The following is a 7,005-nucleotide window of genomic DNA, read 5'->3' as shown; positions in this document are numbered from 1 at the left end:
CACCCAGCAAGGTCTTCGGAGTGGGGGAGCTCCTTCTGTAGTGTGGTATAGTGATGCCCCAACCAGGAGGCAAAAAAGCAAGAAGTATAAGGACCATCCACCTGCCAGGCCCAGGCACGACACAAGGCAATTTCAAGTGTTATCTCACTTAATCCCCACACCAACCCCATGAGGTAGGGATCCCCGTTTTACCAATGAGGATCCTGAGGCTTGGAGAGGTTCATCAAATTTGTCCAAAGTCATAAAGTTCAAAAGTCATGAAGTCTCAAAGCCGAGATGAAGAAAGCCTGGTCTTCTGGTCTTCCCTACTCTGCCACACTGAATTCTTTCTCTGATCCAACCTCAGTGTCCCATAAGAGGTTCTTTCTTAACATCCATATCCCTTGCTTTGTCCTGGTCCCTCTGACTGAGGGCACTCCAGTCCCAGCACTGGTCGCTTTGGTGCTCTTGGGGCGGGGTCAACACAGGTCCCCCAATGCCCAACCAGTCCCGGACTATGCTCACTTCCCGAAAGGGCACCCCAGTCTGGGCCATGCCAACGGGCCTGGGGTTCATGCCCAAGAGGAGTACTTCCTTGGGGCCCTGGCAGTAGCGGGTCACCTAGCTGCGGTGAGGCTCCCACGCATACTCCACAGGATTGTAGATGATGCCCACAGGCTCGGAGAACTGCAGTTGGCTCAGTTCAGCACTGAGCCGCAGCTCCTCCTCCAGGAAGCCCTCAGCCACACTTTGAGGGCAAAGCTGCGGCTCTATCGGGGCACTGGGAGGCTCATGGAGGGGCCCCAATGGATAAGCCTGGGGCACAGCCACGTCACTGCCCCCTTTTTCAATCCTGTTTAAAACGACCTTCTACCAAGGAGTCTTTCTTTCCCGATGGACTCCTCTCCGTTTCTACAAGCCCGAGTTCACTCAAGACTCAGCTGCCCGCTTTGCACTCCAATTGCTTCTGAGGGTTTGCCAGGCTCTGGGTGTGTTTCCATCATGTCTGGGCCTCCCATGGGGCAGGGATCAAGGTTCTTCTCCCCCATGGGACCTCGGGGTTGACAGAACAGCTTGATCCATCAACCTGTTCTCTGACCCTAGCCTGGTTCAGCTCTCCACCCAGTTTCTGCCTTTTAGTTTTGTTGATTGTTTCCTTCACTGTGCAGAAGCAATTGTTCCAACACTGTTGAAAAAGACTCTCCTACCTCCATCGAATTTCTTTGGCATCTTTGGCAAAAATCAAATGTCAGCATTTCTGTGAGTCTATTTCTGAGCTCCTCTGCCCCATGATATGTGTGTCTGTTCCTTTGCCAGTACCACACTGTCTGGGGTATTATAGTTTTGTGGATTTTTTGTTAAGATTTTATTTATTCATTTGAGACACAGAGATACAGAGAGAAAGAGAGCATGAGCAGAAGAGGGAGAAGCAGGCTCCTCGCTGAGCAGGGAGCCTGATGTGGGGCTCAATCCCAGGACCCTGGGATCATGACCTGAGCTGAAGGCAGACGTTTAATGACTGAGCCACCCGGGCGGCCCTCCCCTCACTCCTATATACAATTATTTATTTATTTATTTATTTATTTTTAGTAGGCTCCATGCCCGATGTGGTGCGTGAACTCATGACCCTGAGATCAAGAGTTGCATGCTCTACCGACTGAGCCAGCCAGGCGCCCCTTGGGTACGATCATTTTACCATAATTTTAAAAATTGATTGGTGTGATTCCTCCAACTTTATTCTTGCTTTTCAAAATTACCTTAGCTATTCTAGTTCCTTTATCCTTCCATATAAATTTTGAAATCAGTTTGTGTATAATTACACAAATTCCTGCTGGGATTTTGATTGGTATTGCATTAAATATTTAGACCAATTTGGGCGAAACTGGCATTTTTCTTGTGTTGAATCTTCCAGTCACTGAACACAACATGCCTCTTCATTTATCGAGCTGTTGTTGATTTCTTTCGCCAACGTTTTGTAGTTTACGGCATGCAGTCCCAGTACGTGCTTTATTAGGTTTATAACTAAGTATTTCATTTTTGGTGGAGCTGTTGTACATTTCTTTGTTGTTGTTTGTTTTTAATTTTATTTACTTATTTGAGAGAGAGAGTGTGAGAGAGAGAGCACGAGCGGGTAGGGCAGAGGGAGAAGCAGATTCCCCGCTGAGCAGGGAACCCAGTGCTGGACTCTATCCCAGGACCCTGGGATCATGACCTGAGCCGAAGGCAGATGCTTAACAGACCGAGCCACCCAGGTGCCCAATGTATATTTCTTCGGTTATCAATTCTACATCGGTTTCCAATGCGATTGAATTTTGTTTGTTGACCTTGTACACTGCGACCATGCTAAGCTTATTCATTAGTTCTAGGAGGGGTTTTTTGTTTTTCTTTTGTAGATTCCTTGAGATTTTCTACATCGACAATCTTGTTGTCTGTGAATAGAAGCAGTTTAATCTCTTCCTTTCTAATCTGTATGCCTTTTATCTTTTTTTTTTTTGTAAGCTCTATGCCCAACGTGGGGCCAGAACACTCAGAACCCCATGATCAAGAGTCATTTGCATGCTCCGCTGACTTCTAGGCACCCCTTATCTTTTTTTTTTAGAGAGAGGGAGAGAGAGGGCAGGGAGGGGCAGAGGGAGAGGAAGAGAGAGAATCTTAAGCAGGCTCCACGCCCAGCCATGGGGCTCGATCTCACAGCCCTGAGATCATGACCTGAACCAAAATCAAGAATTGGTTGCTTAACCGAAGGAGCCAGCCAGGCACCCCCAAAGTCTTTGTTTTCCCAAGAAGTTCCTGAATGGTCCTTGATTGCTTCTGATCTGAATATGACTTCAGAAGGGAATAAGACAGCACCAAGCAGTATCTTTTCTATGCTCCAATTCAGCATCATACTAAAGATCAGATGATTTAGAGAAAAATTAATTTGTGCAAAACATAACCAAGGAAGGTTTAGTTAAATTATAGGCTTTCTTTCTTTCTTTCTTTCTTTTTAAAGATTTATTTATTTGAGAGAGAGAGACCATGTGCCAGAGGGGCAGTCGCTTAACCAACTGAGCCACCCAGGCACCCGCTGGAGAACTTCTATTACCCAATTTCTTTTTTTTTTTAAGATTTTATTTATTTATTGAGAGAGAGAGAGAGAATGGTAGAGAGCATGAGAGAGAGGAAGGTCAGAGGGAGAAGCAGACCCCCCGCTGAGCAGGGAGCCCGATGCGGGACCCGATACCGGGACTCCAGGATCATGACCTGAGCCGAAGGCAGTCGCTTAACCAACTGAGCCACCCAGGCGCCCTCTATTACCCAATTTCAAAACTTTCCAGAAACCTACAGTAATAAGATAGTGTGGTATTGGTAGATAGGCATATAGGTTGAGAGAATGGAATTGAGAGTCTAGAAATAACCCCTACATTTATGGCAAACTGATTTTGACAAAGGTACGATGAGAATTCAGTTGCAGAAAAGACAGTCTTTTCAACAAATGGTGTCAGGACAACTGGCTATCCATATGCAAAAAGTCAGCTTACACTGTTAGCTCACACTGTACAGAAGAATTAACTCAAGTGGATCATAGACCTATATATAAACCTGTAAAATGTTTAGAAGAAAGCATAGGAGAAAATCTTTGCAACCTTCAGGCAAAGAGTTCTTTAAAAAGACATTAAAAGGGGCGCCTGGGTGGCTCAGTCGTTGGGCGTCTGCCTTCGGCTCAGGCCCTGATCCCAGCGTCCTGGGATCGAGCTCCGCATCGGGCTCCCTGCTCGGCGGGAAGCCCGCTTCTCCCTCTCCCACACACCTTGCTCATGTTCCCTCTCTCTCTGTGTCTCTCTTTCAAATAAATAAAATCTTTAAAAATAAATAAATAAATGAAAAGACATCAAAAAGGGTGCCTGGGTGGCTCGGTTGAGCATCTGCAACCGGCTCAGGTCATGATCCCAGGGTCCTGGAATCAAGTACCGCATGGAGTCCCACCTCCAGCCCCTGCATTGGGCTTGTAATTTAGCAGGGAGCCTGCTTCTCCCTCTGCCCCTAGCCCCTACTCGTGCTCTCTCTCTCCCCCTCAAAAATAAATAAACAAAATCTTAAAAAAAAAGACATCAAAAAGAGGGGTACCTGGCTGGCTCAGTTGGAAGAGCATGTGACTCTTGATCTCAGGGCTGTGAGTTCAAACCATGTTGGGTGTAGAGATTACTAAAAAAATAAATAAATAGAAACTTTATTTTATTTTATTTTATTTTATTATGTTATGTTAGTCACCATAAATAGAAACTTTAAAAAAAGACACCAGGGGCGCCTGGGTGGCTCAGTTGGGTTAAAGGCCTGCCTTTGGCTCAGGTCATGATCTCGGGGTCCTGGGATCAAGCCCCACGATGAGCCCGGAAACGGGTTCCCTGCTTGGTGGGGAGTCTGCCGCTCCCTCTGCCCCTCCCCCACTCTGTTCGCGTGTGCTCTCTCTCTCTCAAATAAATAAAATCTTTAAAAAAGAAGACACCAAAAAAAACATATTAAAAGAAAAAAAAGTTGATAAATTGGACTTCATTAAAATTTAAGGTGTTTGGGGTGCCCGGGTGGCTCAGTCTTTGCGCGTCTGCCTTCGGCTCAGGTCATGATCCCAGCGTCCTGGGATCCAGCCCCGCATGGGGCTCCCTGCTCCGCGGGAAGCCTGCTTCTCCCTCTCCCGCTCCCCCTGCTTGTATTCCCCCTCTCGCTGTGTCTCTCTCTGTCAAATAAATAAAATCTTTAAAAAAAAATTAAAGTGTTTGCATTTCAAAAGACACCACCAAGTAAAGGAAAAGACGGTGCTTGCTTTGGCAGCACATATACTAAAATCGGAACAATACAGAGAAGATTAGCGTGATTGACACACAAATTCATGAAGTGTTCCATATTTTTACAGAAAAAAAAGTAATACCCATTAAAATGGCAAAATTAAGGGCTCAAGCCGGCAGAGCAAGTGACTCAATTTTTTAAAACAATTTTTCTTTAAAGATTTTATTTATTTATTTATTTGACAGAGAGAGACACAGCGAGAGAGGGGACACAAGCAGGGGGAGTGGAAGAGGGAGAAGCAGGCTTCCCGCCGAGCAAGGAGCCCGATGCGGGGCTCGATCCCAGGACCCTGGGATCATGACCTGAGCCGAAGGCGGACGCTTAACGACTGAGCCACCCAGGCGCCCCTAAAACAATTTTTAAAAATATTTTATTTATTTGCCAGAGAGAGAGAGAGAGAGGACAAGCAGGGGGAGCGGCCGGCAGAGGCAGAGGGAGAAGCAGGCTCCCCGCCGAGCAGGGAGCCCGATGTGGGGCTCGATCCCAAGACCCTGAGAGTGTGACCTGAGCCGAAGGCAGACGCTTAACCGAGTGAGCCACCCAGGCGCCTTCATAGGCTAGTATTCATAGCAGCGTTATTCATAAGAACAAAAATCCGGAAACTATCCGTATGTCTATTACTGATGAACGGATAAACAAAACGTGGCGGCTCGGATATGCAATGGATTCCTATCAGCAATAAAAAGGAACAGAACACTGACAACATGGATGAACCTCAACAACATTACACTAAGGGAAAGAAGCTAGATACAAAGTTCCGTATGTTGTATGAGTCCATTTATATGAAATGTCCATAAAAGGCAAATCCATAGAGACAGAAAGGTCAGTGGTTGCCTGCGACTGGGGTTCGGGTGTGGGCAGTGACTGCAAGTGGGCTCACGGGAAATTTTGGAGCTGATGGAAAAGCTCTGAAACTGGCTTGTGATGATGTTGGCCCGAGGCTATAAATGTACTAAAAATCATTGAACTGTACACTAACAATGGGTGAACTTTGTGATATAGAAGCTATACGCTGATGAAACTATAAAATGTGCCCAGTGCCAGGAAAGACGGCAGGTTTTATCTTGCCCCTGCAGCCCCAGCACCGCCAACCACAGTGTGTGTGGCCGGAAACCAAGACCGGGGTTCACCCTCGCGCCACAGATGAGAGAGAGGGAGCTGGGGGGTGCTACAGCCGCGGCTGTTCTCCTGACCAGACACTGCCAACCTCCCCAAGGACTGGCCATTAGAAATGTGAGGAGCGGGGCGCCTGGGTGGCTCAGTTGGTTCAACCGCTGCCTTCAGCTCAGGTCATGATCCCAGGGTCCTGGGATCGAGCCCCACATCGGGCTCCCCGCTCGGCGGGAAGCCTGCTTCTCCCTCTCCCACTCCCCCTGCTTGTGTTCCCTCTCTCGCTGTGTCTCTCTCTCTCAAATAAATAAATAAAATTTTAAAAAAAGATTTTATTTATTTATTTGAGGGAGAGAGAGAGAGAGCACGGGCGGAGTGAGGGGCAGAGGGAGAGACAGACCCCCAGCCAAGCAGGGAGCCGGATGCCGGGGCTCGATCCCAGGACCCTGGGATCCTGACCTGAGCCGAAGGCAGACGCTTAACCGACTGAGTCACCCAGGTGCCCCCACACCAATTTCTTTTTTTTTTTTAAAGATTTTATTTATTTATTTGAGAGAGAGAGAATGAGAGATAGAGAGCATGAGAGGGAAGAGGGTCAGAGGGAGAAGCAGACTCCCTGCTGAGCAGGGAGCCCGATGTGGGACTCGATCCCGGGACTCCAGGATCATGACCTGAGCCGAAGGCAGTTGCTTAACCAACTGAGCCACCCAGGCGCCCCCCCACACCAATTTCTTAAATCAAGAAGGGATCACAGGTACTGCCAGGCCTTAACACCATCAAAAAGACCTTTTTGTGTGCCTTTGGGAAGAAATTCACATTTCCTCCCAAAAGGTCTTCTGAAGTTTTACCCCAAATCTCCTTAGCCCCCCAGCAGATGTCCCTAAAATGTTATCTGGAAAAGTGGGAGTTACCTCTCTTCTCTCCTTCCTGCTCAGTCTGTGACATCTTCACACCCGTTCTTTTTTTTAACTAGAAGTTTGTTCCTCTTCGTCTTCACCTAGACCACCCATCCCTCCACCCTCCTCCCCTCGGGTAACCACCAGTTTGTTCTCTGTACTTATGAGTCTGTTCTGTTTTGTTTTGTTTTTTGTT

The 7,005-nt window shown here is 47.4% G+C and overlaps 2 pseudogenes; one reads left to right on the top strand and one right to left on the bottom strand.

The window, feature by feature from the left end:
* Positions 1-255: 255 nt before the first annotated feature.
* Positions 256-1,968, bottom strand: LOC114216734 (single-strand selective monofunctional uracil DNA glycosylase pseudogene; annotated as a pseudogene).
* A 2,804-nt stretch (positions 1,969-4,772) lies between these two features.
* Positions 4,773-4,866, top strand: LOC114216894 (U6 spliceosomal RNA; annotated as a pseudogene).
* The last annotated feature ends 2,139 nt before the right edge of the window (positions 4,867-7,005 follow it).

This window comes from Eumetopias jubatus, unplaced genomic scaffold (assembly GCF_037043125.1).
Source record: "Eumetopias jubatus isolate StellerSeaLion01/CBP00866 unplaced genomic scaffold, mEumJub1_p1.0 scaffold_11, whole genome shotgun sequence".
In the NCBI taxonomy this organism is placed as follows: domain Eukaryota; kingdom Metazoa; phylum Chordata; class Mammalia; order Carnivora; family Otariidae; genus Eumetopias; species Eumetopias jubatus.
This window is presented reverse-complemented; position numbering and strand designations above follow the sequence as displayed.